The sequence below is a fragment of the Carettochelys insculpta genome, chromosome 4 (genome assembly GCF_033958435.1).
Source record: "Carettochelys insculpta isolate YL-2023 chromosome 4, ASM3395843v1, whole genome shotgun sequence".
In the NCBI taxonomy this organism is placed as follows: domain Eukaryota; kingdom Metazoa; phylum Chordata; order Testudines; family Carettochelyidae; genus Carettochelys; species Carettochelys insculpta.
This window is the reverse complement of record NC_134140.1, coordinates 8,387,563-8,407,313: the sequence shown is the minus strand read 5'-3', so window position 1 is coordinate 8,407,313 and position 19,751 is coordinate 8,387,563.

The following is a 19,751-nucleotide window of genomic DNA, read 5'->3' as shown; positions in this document are numbered from 1 at the left end:
CTGTTGGAAATTACCATTACTCTTGATGCACTGTTCCTTCACAGATCATTTATAAATGAAGATTAAGTATACTTCTAAAAGATCTGCTTTGGGAATTGTTGTGGGGAAGTTCTCAGGCCTGTGTTATACAGAACATCTAGAGCACCACAGTGGTCCCTTCTGGCCTTGGAACTACAGCCACGCTCCAGCTGGATGCTCAACAGCCAGCCAGGTATATTGAAGGCCACGGGGCCAATACACCAAATGAGCTGGGTCAAGGCTCAACTAACAGGTTGGTTCGTCTTGAGAACCAGCAATTGCACTTGAAGGCACTGAGAGCAGCAAGACTTCAGCACTTGTAAGAGCAAGGCCACAGTTTGATAAGATTTTTCTATGCATACCTCTTATTTAATAAAGAGTAGCAAAAATTAAATGCATCATAATACAGTTCTATCCCCAGGCTAGGTGCAGCAGAGGGCTCAGCATCCGATCCTCACCAAAGCCACTCTGACCGTAACTCCCTCTAGCAAGTAGGCCCATTTAGACCCTGGCCTTTCTGTTAGATAACCAAGAAAGATGCCCATGTTAGAATCTGACCATCCCCTTCCCCCCACAATAATATTTGTTGAGAGTCTCTGGGTAAGATTAAAAATGGGTAAAAAACCCAAGGGAGATGTGTAATAGACCCCCTGTTATGACACCACCCAACCAGGAAGAAGAGGTGGATAGGACTTCCTCCCCTGCCCTGCCCTGCCCCCCCCCCACACAAACAACTAAACAAAATCATCCAAAGCACAGGACTTGGTGGTAATGGGGGACTTCAATTACCCAGACTTCTGTTAGGAGAAGAACACAGCAAGAGACAGATTATCCAACAAACTCTTGGAATTTATTAGAGACAATTTTTTTATTTCAGAAGGTAGAGAAAGCTAGCAGGGGCAAGGCTGTTCTAGATTTGATGTTAAAAATAGGAAGGAATGGGTTGAGAATTTGAAGGAAGGCAGTTTGGATGACAGTGACCAAGAAATGGTAAGCGTTCAAGATCCTAAGGACTGGTAGATGGGAGAACAGCAAAATAAAGACAGTGGATTTCAAGAAGGCAGACTTCAGCACACTCAGGAAACTGGTAGGTAAGGTCCCATGGGAAGCAAGACTAAGAGGGAAAATAATCAAAGACAGTTAGCAGGACAGTATTAAGGGCATAAGAGCATGCTACTGCACTGCAGGGAAAAGATAGATCACTCAAGAGCTGCTGGTTAAGCCTACCAATCAGAAAGGAGTCATATAAAAAGTGGAAACTAGGTCTATGTATAAGGATGAACAAAAAGAATGCAAGTATGTAGGGGCAAAATTAGAAAAGCGATGAACTCAATCTAGCTAGAGATATAACGGGTAACAAGAAAACATTCTATAAATATATTAGAAGCAAGAGGAAGCCCAAGAACTGGGGAGGCCCATTGCTCAATGAGAGAAAAACAGTACTAGAAAACATGGAAATGGTGGAGGGGATTAACATCATCTTCATTTCAGTTTTCACCAAGAAGGTTGGTAGCAACTGGATGCATAAAATAGTGAATGCTGGAGAACAAAGTAGGTTCACAAGTTAAAATAGGAAAAGAACAAGTACTTAGAAAAGTTAGATGTCTCTAAGTCACCAGGCCCTGATGAAATACATGGTAGAATTCTTAAGGAGCTGAATGAGGGGGTATCTTAACCCATATCTATCATCTTTGAAAAGTCATAGAAGACAGGAGAGATTCCCGAAGACTGGAAAAAAGACTGGAATATAGTGCCTATCTATAAAAAGGGAAATAAGGACAAGCCAGGAAACTACAGACCACTCATCTTAACATCAGTACCAGGAAAGAAAATGGAGCAAGTAATTAAGGAATCCATCTGTAAATTCTGGAAAATAAGGTGATAAGTAACAGTCAGCATGGCTTTGTCAAGAACATATGCAAACCAACCTGATAGCTTTGTCTGAAAACAAGCCATGAGAACAAGGCGGAAGTGGCAGATGTGGTATATCTAGACTTTAGTAAAGCATTTGATACACTCTTGCATGACGCTTCTCATCAATAAATTAGGGAACTATGACTTCGATGGCGCTACTATAAGCTGAATTCATAACTGATAGAATTACCCTCATCAGAGATTAGTTATCAATGGTTCACAGTCATGCTGGAAGGTTAACACAAGTGGGATTCCACAGGGATCACTTTTGGGACTGGTTCTGTTCAATAGCTTCATCAATGATTTAGATAATGGCATAGAGAGTAAACTTACAAAGTTTGTGAATGAAACCAATCTGGGAGGGGTTGCAAGTGCTCTGCAGGATACACTTATAATTCAAAATGATCTGGACAAACTCACAAAGCCGTCTGAGGCAAATGGAATGAAGTTCAATAAGGACAAATGCAAAGTACTCCATTAGGAAGGACCAGTCAGTTGCATGCATACAAAATGAGAAGTGATCGTCTAGGAGGGAGTACTGCAGAAAGGTTTTCAGGGGTCATAGTAGACTACAAGCTGAATATGAGTCAACACTGTTGGGGAAAAAAACCACATCATTCTGGGACGCATTAAGAGAAGTATTGTAAGCAAGACATAAGATACTCGAGATACAATGATACTGGAGTCTGTCTAGTTCTGGGCATCACATTTCAGGAAAGATGTGGAGAAGAGCAACACTTGTCCCCATCCCTCTGCTCCCACAAAAGGGGGAGCGCTGACTAGTTCCAGGTAAAACAATATCTACTAGATCCAACTGTATGTTTGATTACACTATTGTAACCCAGAGTGAATCTGCTATGAAGGATAACTGAAAGTATTGGGTTTGTTTAGTTTGGAAAAGAGAAGACAGAGGGAATATGATAACAGCTTTCAAGTACCTACAAGGTTGTTACAAAAAGGAGTGAGAAAAATTGTTTTCCTTAACCCCTGATGATAGGAAAGAGGCAATGGGATTAAACTGCAGCAAGGCAGGCTTAGATTGGCCATTAGGAAAAGCTTTCTAACCGGTGGGGTGGTTAAACACTGGAATAAATTGCCTAGAGAGGTTGTGGAACCTCTATCATTGGAGATATTTAAGAGGAGGTTAGATAAACATCTATCAGGGAAGATCTAGGTGTTGCTTAGTCCTGCCACGTGTGCAGCCTCATCGGACTCAGTGACCTCTCCCCTCCCCAGGCACGGCAAGTCTGTTTGCAGCCTTGTATTAGCCAAGAAGCTATAAGGAAACCAGCCGACATCCAGCAGCCTCCTCTTTATACTCATTACAACCAAGTCCTGTCTCTTCTCTTTCATGTGTTGTGAACAAGACACTAGAAGTCATTCTCCCGCTCTACTCAGCTGGAGTATTGTGTCCAGTTCTGGGCACCGCAGTTCAGGAAGGATGTGGAGAAATTGGAGAGGGTCCAGAGGAGAGCAACGAGAAGGACCAAAGGTCTAGAGAACATGACCTAAGAAAGGCTGAAAGAACTGGGCTTGTTTAGTTTGGAAAAGAGAAGATTGAGGGGGAACATGATAGCAGTTTTCAGGTATCTAAAAGGGTGTCATAAGGCAGAGGGAGAGAACTTGTTCTTCCTCGCCTCTGAGGATAGAACAAGAGGCAATGGACTGAAATTGCAGCAGGGGAGGTTCAGGTTGGACATTAGGAAAAAGTTCCTAACTGTCAGGGTGATCAAACACTGGAATGAATTGCCAAGGGAGGTGGTAGAATCTCCATCACTGGAGATATTTAAGAAGAGGTTAGATAGATGGCTTTCAGGGATGGTCTAGAAAGTGCTTGGTCCTGCCATGAGGGCAGGGGGCTGGACTCAATGGCCTCTCGAGGTCCCTTCCAGTCCTACTCTTCTATGATTCTATGAGAGATGTTGTGTCTCCAACAACTACCTTGTGAGTGATAGTATCCACAAACAGGACTGTATATTTGAGAGATCTGAATTGTATATTTAAGCTTTTCTTAATCGACTTTCAGAAATGACAGATATAAAATCTCTTCCATCAAGACCTCTGCTTCCTACCCGCTGAGATTAAGGACAGCCCCAAAGGGATTGCTTAAAAAACTGCAAGTCAGCATCAAAAAAGGAAAATAAGTTAGGGTGAAGCCAGATCTCTAAACCTACAGATACGCTGTTTCTGATTTGTTCCCTCATTTATGGCTGAAAATTGAGCCAAGAACAGTAAGGCACAGCCATATGCTCAGTTTAGAAACACCAGTGTAAATCCAGAGAGAATCCTGGATTCACTTTGGGTTTACAATAGTGTAATCAAAGACACAGTTGGATCTAGTAGATATTATTTTACCTGGAACTAGAGGCATTTTTGCAACGAGCCATGAGACCCACCATACAGTTTATCAGACAAAACATCGGTCTGTACAGGATTTGTTTGTGTTTTCAGCATTTTTAAATAGCTCTGAAATTAGCATTCAAAGACTGAAATTCGAAGCCTGAATATTCACAATGAAAAAAAATGAAAATTTAAGAAAGGGATTTGGCAAATGCACCAAACGTTTTATGTATACAAACCCAATAATGCCATCTACAAGGTCTTCTTAAATTAGCCGCTCTCCTGAGCAATCAGTGTCCAGTGACATGTCATGCACTATATACTGAAAACCAACAGCAACATAAATTGAGTCCTCATTATTTGCAGCAAACTCAATAATAAAAGTTTGGTTTTTTAATAGCCTTAACAATAGCTGAGAATGTTTTCCCTTATAGTTCCCCCCACCCACCCCTGAAATGATGAAAAATAATAGATAATATTCAAAACTAAAGGAGTTTAGTTTTACAAAATCATCTCACGGCTGGAAAGGAACTGGGATTTGAAGTGTAGGAATGATTGTTTTGGCATCGCACTTAGTGAAAGTTATCAACTTAGTAGGCAAGAAAAAATACAAAAATAGAAAACCAAACAGTAAAACAGAATGTCCCTGGCATCCTCAAGGAACACACCATTCACACCAACCAAAATTTCTGTTTCAAGGATTGTGCTAAAATGCTCTGGGCTCTCAAAAACTAAGAATCAGGAAGAATCACTAACCAGACTGTTGGAGAGCAATAAATAAAATTATGATGATAAAAGGGAACATTTCCTGGCACTGGTGGATATTGTGCTGGATGGAAGCCACGTCTTTCAGATAAAGGGAAACAGAAGTCCTGACATCTGTTGTAATTATAGATCATTGAGCACACCAATGAAATGGAAGAGAGCATTAAAATCTCACAACATGGCCAATTATTAACAACAGAATTTCACCAAATGATTACCGCATCAAGCCCATAGTCTGTGTGGTGCGGCCTCTGGCCTTGTGCCTCGGCTGAGGGTTTTCACGTTGCCCTCAGGCCTCTGCCACCTCGTCTGTCCCGCCTCAGTCAGGCCTAACGACCTGGTCAGGCCCCAGTAGCCTAATCAATACTCGCAAGCCTCAGCAGCCCCGTCAGTGCTCCCCCTTGCTTGGGATCACATGGGTGGGGACAAGGAAGCTTGGGCCCTCCCCCTCCACCAAGCTCCAGCCCAGGGGCCCTGCTGGCAGTGGGCATGTGGGCCCTGCCACCAGCTCAGCAGGGATTTCCACAACACACTGAGCCTCTGGGGTTTCCTCCCAGTTCCCTGCCCTGAGCTGCTTCCTACCCAGTCTCCACTTAGACACACTGCTCCAGCTCTGGTTGCACTTCTTCAGAGTGCTGCTGCTGCTCGGGCAGCTACTTCCAGATTACATCAGGAGCTCTTTCTGTCTTGCTGGCCAGACCCTACTGACTGGCCTCCCTGGCCTTTATACTTGGGCAGCAGTTGGCGCATGCCCAGCAGGGCCATAGGGGAGGGACCTTTTCTACCCAGCAAGCCTGTCCCCAGCCCCTCTGGTTAGTGCAGGGTTGGAACACCCCATCACACTCTGGTTGAGCTGCATCTCTTAGAAAGACACCCAAAATTCTGGCCCTTGAGTGTAGTGAAAAAGTTCACGTTTGCAAAACATTTTGATACCAAGGAATAAAAATCACTAAGTACTTTTTACTTCTGTAGAGATTCAAAATCAAGTGGACTGTTAGACCCACATTCAGCAAAGCACATGCTTAAGTTCATCTCCATTCAGCAAAACTCTCTAAATTCAATGGTACTTAATCACAATGCTTAAGTGCTTTGCTAAATTGGTGCCTTAATACTTTATGTAAGCCAGCACCATAAATATTCCCAAAAAGGAATAAATAAGGAATTCTGGAGGCAGAATTAGAGCCGCTTGTGTTATCCCAGCAATTTGTACTTCTCCATGACAATAAAGACAAAAAGCATTGTTTTTTCAAGAGACAGTGGAGGGTTGTTGAATAAAGTGAGCATTTGTGTTTTATTTAAACTTAATATTTTAGGAGTCTATATTTATCTCAGCACTTGGAGAGAAGCTACCTGCTTTAAAACCTCCCACACCAAGACAGAAATAGATTTCACATGCTGTAACAAAACAGCTTCTTTCTCTGCCTTGCCTTTTGTAGATGCTGTCAACGTCATTTGCCTTCAATGCATTTTTAAAAGCAATGCTTTCAGCTGAGGAAGCTACTATTTGGAATCACTTTTCAATATAAGGAACGGGTAAATATTGGATTATTTTCCTCCAGGTACCCTGTGTTGAAATATAGCTAATTTCCTATGACGACCAAAATGTACCTACTCAGCTAAATGGGCTTAATGACAGCCAGTCCCCTAAAAAGAAAAAGTTTTCTTAAAACAGATTTAAATGTGGAGAGGACTTTTCGGTAGATCAGATCTGCCCTTCTCATCCTAGTATAGATAATGATTCTGACTGGTTCATTTCTTGAGCAGGGCAAGAAACTTTAAATGGGTAGCAGAAGAATGAGAGTCTTGAATATATAAAAATAATTGTAGTATTTTATCCATAAAAAATTAACAGTTTTACAAAATATATATAATACATAGTTCAATGTTTAAGCAAAGACACAACAATCCACAAGTTCAGGGTCCATTAAAAAGACAACCTACAAAAAAAAATTCTTACATATACATTTATGTGGAGTGAATGGGGGAAAAAGCAGCAGAGATGGAGAAAATTCCAAGTCACTAGGGCCATGTCTACACTAGCACAAAACTTTGAAATGGCCATTTCGAAGATTTCTCATAGTGTAGACGTAGCCTAGATGGCTTATTTACTCTGGTTTCAGTCCCAAAGCTTGGCATGCGCACAAGGGCAACTGGCACATGACCCAGTTTTAGGCCAGAGTAATTTATGCAGAATTTATGTATATTTATCTTCCCTCCACAGGGTCTATTTGTATACAAGACCATATGACTGCCTAGGAATGAGTACAGCAGAAAGGGATCTAGGGGTTATAGTGGACCACAAAAGTTAAATATGAGTCAACAGTGTGATGCTGTTGCGAAAAAGGCAAACATGATTCTAGGATGCATTAACAGGTGTGTTGTGAACAAGACACGAGAAGTCATTCTCCCGCTCTACTCTGCGCTGGTTAGGCCTCAGCTGGAGTATTGTGTCCAGTTCTGGGCACCGCAGTTCAGGAAGGATGTGGAGAAATTGGAGAGGGTCCAGAGGAGAGCAACGAGAATGATCAAAGGTCTAGAGAACATGACCTATGAAGAAAGGCTGAAAGAATTGGGCTTGTTTAGTTTAGAAAAGAGAAGATTGAGGGGGGACATGATAGTAGTTGTCAGGTATCTAAAAGGGTGTCATGAGGCAGAGGGAGGGAACTTGTTCTTCCTTGCCTCTGAGGATAGAACAAGAGGCAATGGACTGAAATTGGTTCAGGTTGGACATTAGGAAAAAGTTCCTAACTGTCAGGGTGATCAAACACTGGAATGAATTGCCAAGGGCGGTGGTAGAATCTCCATCACTGGAGATATTTAAGAAGAGGTTAGATAGATGGCTTTCAGGGATGGTCTAGGAAGTGCTTGGTCCTGCCATGAGGGCAGGGGGCTGGACTCGATGGCCTCTCGAGGTCCCTTCCAGTCCTACTCTTCTATGAGTCTATGATTCTATGACAACATTGTCACATGGCCACTTTCTTCTTCCTTTGACCATCACTACGATCCAAGTAATCGCAATAAAAAGTTAAGCCACTTTCCTGTAACCAACATGTATGTATGCCAGTCTCTGAGAAGTCCAGTGTAGGTCCTTTGTTACTGCTGCTAAAACATTAAGCATACAAATTCAGTTCTGTACAGGAATTCCACCAAAAGGCTTTTGCACCATTTAAATATCACCTGAAGTGATGCACAGAGGGCCCATACCAACTCACTGACACTTATACCTCAAAATGAGGGTTGAGTGGTAGAAAAGATTTTCTACGTGGGCTCCTCCACACAGGGGTAGAATTCTTTCTAACATAAAAGGAATAAGAATTTTATCTGGATTCCTGACCAAAGCTGAAGTGAAACCTGAAATTCCTGTTGAGATTACGTGCCCAAGGAAGATAAGGAAGTTGTCTAAATTTACTGAGACATTTACAGAACACAGCATAGAAAAAGCCCTTGCCCCAAAGAGCTTACAATCTAAAGTTCTATTATGTGTGGAAACAGGTATGTTAAGAAGTCAAACTTCTATTTCTAGAACTGTGTGTTTTTATCCCATATTATATTATCTTTAGCAGGATATCATGACAAAGCACAAATTCAAGATCCTAGACGTGAAATACTGTCTCCTCAAACACGTATCTCAAAAACTAGCTTAATTCAAATTTTGAAGGCAAAAATCAATGAATGATCTAAGTTAGCACTGTTACACATGAAGAGCTAATGCAATTTTTCTAACTAGTTATAGATATCTGTTTTTTCCACTTACCTGGGAAGATTGCTGCCTTTGTGAAGAGGACTCTGGCGTACAGTGGAGACCTAGCAGCTGAATCTGTTGAATGGTAGAGTCCTTCATATGCACCAATACAGCTAAACCGTTCCAGAGATCCCAGTTATTTTTGACTGTGACTAGATAGGCAAGGTTGGAATTTCCAGACTATAAGTTCTAAAAATACACTACTTTACAGCGTATCTGGTGGCATTTAATGCTTCACACAACAATGTAAAAAAATTCTTCTGGGAAAACCAGGCATTTTCCATTTTCATTAGTTCTCATCCCAAGCTCAAAGTACAGACATCCTGTGAGAGCAAAGTGAAGAGCGTCTCCCAGAAGTGCTCAGCTCTCACAGGCTATGTCTACACTAGAGAGAGTTTTGTTGACAAAACCCACAGAAGTGTCCACATTCTCAAGGGCTGTGGCCACACTAGCAGGTCATTTCAAAAGCAATTTTGAAATGAGGGGTGATTTCAAAGTGAGCAGCAGGGCAACTACACACAAGTCGCTCATTTCAAAACCAGCCTTGAAAGTTTGTTGAAAGTAAAGGAGCCACAGCAGGGCAGGGCTGTGGCAGGGCTACACAAAAGCAACGGACACAGCACGGCAGTCAGGGACAGCGCCTGCAACCTGTCCCTACTTCACTGAACTCCACCAGCTCCTCGGCCCCAGGGAGGCCGCCCCACCAGAGGAGACCCTGGATGCTGCGAGGCTAGAGGGGCAGGGCGGGGAGCCATAGCCAGGACCCTCAACTGCACCACCAATCCCAGGCCCTGAGCTGCCAGCTGATGACGGTGACAGTGATGGTGAGGGCAGGAGCAAGGGATAACAACACACAGAGGTGTCCAAGGGCACCAGCCAGGCCACCTCTACTTGGGCCTCTGCCAAACAACCTGAGACACCCACAGGTAGGACTGGGCAGGTTGTGTCCCAGGAATGCAGGGGTGGGAGGTGGTCCCCGACACTACTGACATAGGCCTGGGCATGCAGCCAGGGGCCCAGGGATGGCCATGATCGCCATCAGGGAGATGCGCACGGGACACATGCCTGGGAGGGGCAGGGGGAAGCGGAACAGCCCCACCATCAGCCCAGCATGGACAGACCCCCCTAGCAGCCAGGCTGCCCCAGGGCCCCCCACCACAAGCAGGGAAGGATGGTGGCAGGGACATGGCCACTGGCCCAGTTCCCATTCTCATGACTGATAGGGCACCGCCCTCTCCCCTTATGTCGTCACAGCCTTGATGCCCACGAGCCACCCCAGACCCCTGGATGTGCCAGGGAGGCCCTCAGTGGCTGAGGAAGGGGAAGGAGCGACACCCCGCAGGATTGGGTGGGCCCACCGCCGCAGCTGGGCTGATGAGTTGGCGGCAGCCCACACAGCTGTGTGCTGGGAGCAGAACCACTTGCTGCGGGAATGGCTCTTCATGGAGCGGGCAGCCTGGGACCTGGTATCTGGACACCCTCACCCAGGCCATCGCCAACCACCTGTCCCAGCCGCCCACTCCATGGATGGCCTTTCCCATGCCCTGCCCTCTTCCCCCACACGCCCAACACCCTTCCCGCTCCCCCTGCCCTGCTCCCAGCTACCATGACCACGGCCGAGTGGTAGGAGCTCATGCACTGGCTGGGGCAGGTAAGCCCAGCCTGTCCCTGGTTCCACCGCCCTCCCCTCATGAGTGTGGGCCCCAGACCCAGGGCGGTTGCAGCTCCAGGGGCTGCCATGGCTCACGGCCCACCAGACCAACAGACGATTGAGGTCCTCCCCCACCCCCCCCCCGTGTAAATAATACATTATGTCATAGTTTTTCAACAAATAACAGTTAACTTTATTCAAGTGTCCACGCCATGCCTTGGATGGGGGTGGTGAGGGACGTGCGTGCAGGCAGGGGTGCTGGTAGGGTGGAAGTGGGTGTAGGAGTAGGGAAGGAAGGTTGTGGCCAGGGCCTGGTTGTGGGTGGGGGGGGGTACCTGGGCAAAGGCCTCCCAGAGGACCTCCCACATGCGCACCCCATCCCGGTGCACCTGGTGGCAATGGACTACACCTGGCTGCTCATAGTGCAGCACAGTCTCAGCCACCCAGCACGCCACAAAGAGCTCCTGCTTGCGCTCCATGAGGTTGTGGAGAGCACAGCAGGCGCCCATGACTGCGGGCACGCTGGGGAGGCCTACCTCCAGGCACGTCAGGAGGCACCTGTAGTGTGCCTTCAGACACCTGAATGTCCGTTCCTGGCCTGGTTGAGCCAGGCATTGTAGCAGTTCTAGCTCTCAGCGGTGTGTCCCGTGTAGGGTGTGTCCCCAGTCCTGCATTGGCTACGATACACAGGGGCATGGTTGTGTCCCCCACCAGGAGCTCCCGTGGAGGGACACAGGTACCATCGGCCATCCTGAGCCATGAGTTCCGCAGGACACAGGCATCGTGGGCCCTGCCTGGCCAGCCCACGCATATGTCCGTAAACTGTCCACAAGTGTCCACAAGGGCCTGAAGAACGACAGAATGGTAGCCCTTCTGATGGATGTAATGTCCTCGGCTGTGTGGTGGGGCCCAGATGGCAACATGGGCACTGTCCAATGCACCAATGCAGTTGGGGAATCCCAGCTGCTGGAACCCAGCCATGGCAGCATCCATATGCCCCAGGGGAACAAGGTGGCACAGGAGGATCCTGCTGATGGTGTCGACAGCCCTACATGGGGTAGAGGGTCTGAGAGCACATGAGTGTGTGGTGGCATGCAGGACTCCCCCCTGCCTTGAGACACCCTCCCTGGGCTCCCCCCCACTTAGGACGTCCTTCCTGGGTCCCACTGTGGGTGCATGGCCCCTGCTGACTTACCTCAAGAAGGAGGACACCGACAGTGGCCTTCCCCATCCTGAATTGGTGGCCAACCAAGGGGTTGCTCTCCGGGTTGGCCAGCTTCCACACAGTGATGGCTACCCTCTTCTCCAGGGGGCGTGCAGGTCACATGTGGGTTTCCCGGTGGCAAAGTGCTGGCGCCAGCCACTGGCACAGCTCCGTGAAGGTGGCCCAGGTCATCTGAAAGTTGCGGAGTCACCGCTTGTCACCCCACTCCTCAAAGACGATGCTGTCCCACCATTCCCCGCTGGTGAGGGACTGCCAGAGATGACGATGGGCCCAGGGACGGGGGTGCTCCAGATACACCGTGGGTGGGAGGGATCTGCAGGAGGGCGGCAATGTGGCGGGCAGCACAGAGCCAAAAGTGACAGGTTGCCAGGAGAGCCATCACGCTGGAAATGATGTCTAGGATATCCCTGTCCATAAAGTGCTGCAGGTCCATGGCAGGCTGCAGTGTTGGGGCTGAGCAAGGCTCTGCCAGTGCTGTGCTGGAGGTCCTCTGCTGCAAGCAGCCCCCGTCCTCAGCATATGCACAGGAGGTGTTTTGGATGGGCCCTTTGAGAGGGCAGCTGGCCCATGTTCCAGGAAGGGCTTGTCGGCCATTTAACCCTGCCCTCACCATTTCCTGCCCCATTATTTTGAAAGGAGGCTGTGGGCTGTGTAGCTGCTCCATTTCGAAATGACGGGGTGGGGGGGCGGTTCTTCAATGTTGTGGATCGCAACATTGATCCATGTTGTGTATAGTCACTTCTTTTCAAAGCCATTTGTTTCAAAGCGATGCATTGGGATTATCACTTCCTAGCGCGGCCACAGCCAAGCTGTTTCTTTTACAGGAAACTGACAGAATGCAGCACTGCCATTGACAGTGTTCTGCTGCTCCCACTTGAAGCAGAACGCCTCTGACAGAAAGATGGTCTGGGCATTCTGGGGGACCCTCTGACACACAGGGCTTCCAGGAGGCCAGGAAGCCCTGTCTGCTGTGCTGACAGAGCAGCTGGTCAGTCTTGTCATTCGGTGAGAGTAGATCATTCTTTCACGCCGCTTGGCAGTCTGGCTGTGCTCTGTAAACAGAAGTTTTGTCAGAAGATATCTTCTGACAGAAACTTCTGTCAACAGATTACTTCAGTGTAGACATAGCCACAGATTGCAGCAGGAGTCAGAGGGGGACACAGAACCGTGCAGCTGATGTTTGCAGGATTAAGCTCTAAAACAGCTTCCACCCATCCCACAGCTCTGCTACTGCACTTTAATTTCTGAACTATTTCAGTTTTGGATTGCTAATCATGTTGAATTATTCAACGTGTGGCTTTTTTAATGCAGTGATCAAAAAAATTATCACAGGGGCCTGTATAAGATGAAAGCGCTTTCATTTGAGACCCAGTGCAAATATAAATCCACATATAAAGAGCCAATGCATTAATCTACTAGACCCTAAAAAGGACAAGTTATTTAAAAACTCTAGGGCAGATTCCCCATCTGGTGTAAACCAAAATGAAGTGGCGCTATGCTGATTTGAATAAGCTGAGAATTTACCCCTATATTCAAAAGAAAGTGTGTTCAATATTTCCTGCTGTGAACCGCGTTTCTACATCTGTTTGAGCTAGTCAGTAAAAAAGCCCTGTTAGCATTTTTTAAAAAACTCTGAAGAGTAGTTAAGATCAGGATAAGATGCAGTTGCTTTTAAAAGAAGCAACTATTTCCAGGTGAAGTTATACTGAAATAACGAGTGTCATCCACAGAAGAGGGAGATCATTTACCCCCTCCTACTGGACATTTTGTTCAGATTAGCAGCCCAAAGACTATAACTCCAAGGATGAGGGGAACCCTGGAGCCTGACAATACTCCAGACAAAAGGTTGGCTTATGAGCCATATGTTTGCTTCAAAACACAGATCTTTTAAGGGCAGCCTATTGCCAGTGTTCTTAACCTATTGGCTATGGAAGAAATGTTCCCTCACACATCTTTAATGCCTTGAAAGGTCAATGTCTTTGAGAATCTGAAACCGTGGCAATGAAATGTTTGGATTATATAAGAATGTGTATACCAGAATAACAGTGAGTACAATGCTGATGTGGAAAGAAAGAGAAGTTACTCACCGTAGTAACGATGGTTCTTCGAGATGTGTCCCCGTGGGTGCTCCACGATAGGTGTCAGGCTCGCCCCGGCGCCGCAGGTCGGATCTTTCCAGCAGTTTCTGCCGGACCATGCATGCGCCGGCGCGCGCCGCTCCCTTGCGCGCTCCCGGCCACGTGCGCGATCCGGTCCCCACCAGTTCCTTGACCAACCGCCTCAGATGCTCCTGAAAAATACTAAACAGAGATCCGAAGCGGGGAGGATGGGCGGGTGGTGGAGCACCCCGGGGACACATCTCAAAGAACCATCGTTACTACGGTGAGTAACTTCTCTTTCTTCCTCGAGTGTCCCCGTGGGTGCTCCACGATAGGTGACTACCCAGCAGTAACCCAAGATAGGAGGTGGGTAATCGGTTTATGTGCAGCTTGTCCCCGAGAGAACCGCTGTCGAGAGAGACGGATATCCTCTTGGAATACCCTGTGAAGGGCATAATGCTTGGCGAAGGTGTCATAGGATGACCAGGTCGCCGCTCTGCAAGTGTCTTTTAGCGCAATGCCCTTAAAAAAGGCTGTTGATGCCGCCACCGCCCTAGTGGAATGAACCCTGGGCGTGGCCAGTAAAGGAGTCTTTTCGAGTTCGTAGCACATTTTTATGCAGGATACAATGTGCTTCGAGATTCTCTGCGAAGAGAGACCTTCTCCTTTTGATTTGGGAGCGAGAGAGACTAGGAGTCTATCCGTTTTCCGGAAGGACTTAGTCCTGTCTATATAGAAAGCCAGCACCCTCCTCACGTCCAGGAGGTGTAGGCGCGCCTCTTTGTTGGAGTTATGAGGCTTTGGATAAAACGAGGGTAAAACTATAGGTTCGTTAATATGAAACTCAGAAGAAACTTTGGGAACAAAGGCTGGATGCAGCCGTAAGGTTACCGCCTCCTTGGAAAATACTGTGCAGGGTGGCATTGCCATAACTGCCGCAAGCTCGCTCACCCTGCGAGCTGACGTGATTGCAAGAAGGAAGGTCGTCTTTATCGTAAGGAGACGGAGGGAAACTGTGGCTAAGGGTTCAAACGGTGGTCCCGTTAGCGCATTAAGCACCAGGTCCAAGCTCCACGAAGGTGGAAGCAGTTTCCGAGGGGGGGGTATAGGTTTACCAGCCCTTTGAGGAACCTGGTAACCATGGGATTGGCAAACACCGTGTGCCCTTCCTCTTCATGTCTGAATGCCGATATAGCGGCAAGGTGGACCTTCAACGAGGATAGGGAGAGTCCGCCTCTCTTGAGGTCCAGTAAATACTCTAGTACTACAGGTATAGGCACAGCAAGGGGGGCTAATTGCTTGGTAGAACACCATGCAGTGAATCGAGTCCCTTTTTGCTTATAGGTCTTCCTGGTGGAAGTCCTCCTGCTACTTTCTAGGACTTGTTGCACTCCCTCCGTACACGTGCTCTCTAGGGAGCTGAGCCATGGATTAACCATGCTTGCAGTTGCAGGCCTCAGGGGTGTGGATGCACTATGGACCCCTAGGCTTGCGTGAGCAGATCCGGCGCCACCGGGAGGGGCATCGGTGGACGGTCCGACATGCGCCGGAGTAAGGGGAACCATTGCTGTCGATCCCACGTTGGGACTACTAGGATCATTCGGGCTCTCTCTCTCTCCTGGCCTTCTGCAAGACTTTGTGGATAAGCACTGTGGGAGGAAATGCGTAGAGCAGGGGGCCCCTCCAGGAGATAGTGAATGCGTCCCCCAGGGACCCCCGTCCCAGTCCTGCCCTGGAGCAGTATTGTGGGCACTTCTTGTTGTGTTGAGTGGCAAACAGGTCTATCTGGGGAAATCCCCATGCGTGAAAAATCGGTCGTAGCAGATCGGACTGGATCTGCCACTCGTGTGTGAGTATGAAGCGCCTGGCTCAGCTGGTCTGCCTTCACCTTGTGAGCGCCTGGTAAATACGAGGCTTTCAAGGTTATATTGTTGGCGATGCACCAGTTCCATAACTGGACTGCTTCCGCACATAAGGCACGGGACCGAGCTGCTCCTTGCCAATTTATATAAAACATGGTGGAGGTATTGTCTCTACTGATCCCAACTACTTTGCCTTGTATATGGTCTCGAAAGTGTTTGCAGGCGTTGAACACTGCTCTGAGCTCTAGTATATTTATGTGCAGTGACTGTTCCGTGGACGACCACAGTCCTTGCGTCACCTTTTCGCCCATGTGTGCTCCCCACCCTATGTGGGAGGCGTCGGTAGTGAGAAAAACAGATATTTGTGGTTGGTGAAAGGGCACCCCTGTTAGCATGTTCTTGGGGTTCACCCACCATTGCAGGGATCTGCGCACCTCTGTCGTGGGTGACACCACCCTGTGGATGGTGTGTGCTGCCGGTTTTTAGACGCTCGCCAGCCAGTGCTGCACACTGCGCATATGCAATCGGGCGTTCTGTACCACAAATGTCGCTGCTGCTGCCGCCATGTGGCCAGCAGCTGTAAGCACATCAGAACCAGCACCGTAGGGCTGAAGGTGATGACTTGCACGAGGGAACCAATGGCGCGAAAGCGGGCACCTGGTAGATAAACCCCTGCTGTGATGGAATTTATACGTGCCCCTATGAACTCTATGTCCTGTGTGGGGTCTATCTTTGATTTTGCCAGACTGATGACCAGGCCCAGCAAAGAGAACGTGTCTGCTGTGATGCGTATCATGCGAAGTACCTCCTCCTTCGAGGCCCCTTTCAGTAGGCAGTCGTCCAGATATGGGAATATAAACACCCCCTGTCTGTGCAGGTAGGCTGACACCACTGCCAAGGTCTTGGTGAAGACTCTGGGGGCCGAGGAGAGGCCAAACGGCAGAACCTTGTACTGAAAATGTTTTTTGCCTACCATAAACCGGAGAAAACGCCTGTGAGCCGGGTGAATAGTTATGTGGAAATACGCGTCTTGTAAGTCGAGGGCTGCGAACCAATCTCCATCGTCCAGTGCCGTAAGTATAGAGGCGACTGTGATCATCCGAAAGCATTGCTTGTGCAAGTACCGGTTGAGGCCTCGAAGATCTAGGATGGGCCTCCAGCCTCCTGTCTTTTTCTCTGTGAGGAAGTATCTTGAGTAGAACCCTTTCCTTCGGAGTTGCTCCAGCACTCTTTCCACTGCCCCTATAAGCATAAGATGGTCTACCTCCTCCTTGAGTCTCGCTTCGTGGGAGGCGTCCTTTAGGTGGGGTCTGGGTGGAGGTCATGGCGGTGGGAGCGACTGGAAGGGAATCGCGTAACCCGTGGCTATGATCTCCAGTACCCATTTGTCTGTGGTGATCTTTTGCCACTGGTCGTAGAAAGGTCAGAAGCGATGGTGGAAGAGTAGCTTCAGATGACATTGCGCGATAGTAGTGATAGTGCAGCCCTCGATCTGTGTGTCAAACTTGTGGCTTTTGGCCCTGCCCCGAGGACGCACGGCTCTGTTGGGACCGTCGCCTGGGAGTTCTGTACTGTTGGTGCTGTTGATGTCGTCCTTGCTTGTAGCCCCTGTGGTACTGGGGACGCTGTGGTTGATACTGGTATCGTCTTTGTTGGGGGTAATACTTTTTCTTTCTGTATGGAGGGGTGTAAATCCCCAAGGTCCTGAGAGTAGCTCTTGAGTCTTTACTGGAATGAAGGACCGAGTCGGTTGATTCAGCAAACAGCTTTTGCGTGTCAAAGGGGAGATCAACGATCTTCGCCTGCAGATCCCTCGGGATACCCGATGTCTGGAGCCAGGACTCCCTGTGCATGACCACTGCCATAGTTGTTGAGCGTGCTGCCGTATCCGCTACGTTTAGGGCGATCTGAACTCCTGTCCTCGAGGCTGTGTAGCCTTCCTGCACGATGGCCTTGAGCACCGGCTTCTTGTCCTCTGGAAGCGAGTCCATGAGGGAAGTCAGCCTGGAGTAGTTGTCGAAATTATGGTTTGCTAGATGCGCTGCGTAATTCGCCATTCTCAACAGTAGGGTAGAGGAGGAGTAGACCTTTCTGCCGAACAACTGTAGTTTCTTGGCATCTTTGTCCGTTCCCCGTCTTGTACTGAGAAGTTTTCGACCTCTGTTGAGACGATTCCACCACCAGAGAATTTGGTTGCGGGTGGCTGAACAGGAACTCCATGCCCTTCGCCGGGACGAAGTACTTCTTATCCACTCTCTTGTTTATAGGCGGAGTGGACGCAGGGGTCTGCCATATTGTGGTGGCAGACTCCACGATTGCTTCATCAAACGGAATAGCTATTTTGGAAGAGGCCGGAGGTCTCAGGTTTTTAAGGAGCTTATGGTGTTTCTCCTGCACCTCTGCTGTTTGGATGCCTTGCGTGAAGGCCACCCTTTTAAACAGCTCTTGGAACTGTTTGAGATCGTCCGGAGGATGGACGTCCCCTGGGGCCGTGGCCTCGTCAGGGGAAGATAGCGAGGAACCGCGAGGGTAAGCCTCTCTGGACCCCTCTGGGTCCTGTTGACGGTGATACATCCTCTCGCTAGATGCTTGCGAGGGAAAATCTCGGGGTTCCAGAATCAACTCCCCCTGAAATATCTGCGTTTCCGTCCCCGTCCGCGATTGCCCTCGGGGATATTGAACCGTCTGGGGGGATCTGTCCCTGGGAGTATGCCTATGGTGTCTATGCCCCGCGTGATAGGGGCGACCATGGCAACACGAGCACTGTTCCTGAGATGGAGACCTGGACCACTCTCGAAGCGCATACCCCCTGCGTCTGGGGGAGCGAGATCGTCTGGGTGATTGAGATAATGGAGAAACTGATTTGTGGCAGTACTCCAGGGATTCAAAGCCCAGGAAGGGCGATGGTGGTCTGAGCCATGGTGATGCTGGCTGTAGGAACGGGGATGGGGGCTCAGGGTATACTGGAGGTGACCCTTGCTGCCTCGTTGGAGTCTGCAGCATAAGTGGAGGGCTTAGAGCGAGTAGCCCTGCAGCCCTGTCTGGAGAAGGGCTGCGGTGCCGGGTTTTCTGTGCTGCCTTTCCCCTCCCTTGTGGGGCTGGCTCCGCCCCTTTCCACATCGGGGATGTCTGCGCCGCGCTCGGCACACTCCGCTGCGGTGCCGCGCGGGTGGTCTCCCCCGGTGCCTGCAGGCCGCGTGCCTGCGAGCTCTGCACCGCCGGTTCCCTGGGGGTCGGTGACGCTAGCTGCGGTGCCACCGGTTCCGGCGCTTGCCTGGCCGCCGCCCTGCCCACGGTGCGGGGCGGCTGTTTGATTATTGGAGGCTCAGCCTCTGCCACGTGCGTCTCCGCGCTGCCGCCGCTCAGCTATGACTGCAGCTGGGGGCTATGCGCTCCATCCATCCCGCTCGCTGTGGCTGCCAGCAGGGATCGGGTTGGTGAAAGCTTCCTCCGTTTTTGCGCTGATGGGGTTAGGGAAGCAGCTTTCCTTTTATGGGCCCCTGCAGGTCCCTCCTGCTGAGGCCGCTCCGGCACGTCTGGCTGGAGGGCCTCATCAAAGAGCAGCATTTTCAGCCGCATCTCTCTGTCCTTCCTTGCTCTGGCTGTGAGCTTTGCGCAGAAGGAGCATTTCTGGGTGACATGAGATTCCCCGAGGCACCTAATGCACTGACTGTGCCCATCGGAGGCCGGCATCGCTTCGCGACATGACTCACACTTTTTGAATCCTGAAGAGGACATTGTGGTGAGTCTGAGTTGTTAATAGGGTACTTAGCACCTTCTCTGTGCCTGTTCCCCTCTCGGACTCAGCCTGCCGCGCCAGGAGGCCTTATGGCCTTACGTCCCCGGGCCTCCGCTGCTCCGCTTGCTACTAAGGCTGTAAAACTTTACTTTTTACTCTCTTTTTTTTTTTTTGAAAACAATAACAAGCTAATTTAAGCTAAAAGACTGAAAAAGAAACTCTAAACAATTTAAAAACATTAAATACGCTAACTCTGGCCACAGCCTGAGTGGATTCCATCTGCAGCCGATGGCGGTTAAAGAGGAACTGGCAGGGACCGGATCGCGCATGTGGCCAGGAGCGCGCAAGGGAGCAGCGCATGCCAGCGCATGCGCGGTCCGGCAGAAACTGTTGGAA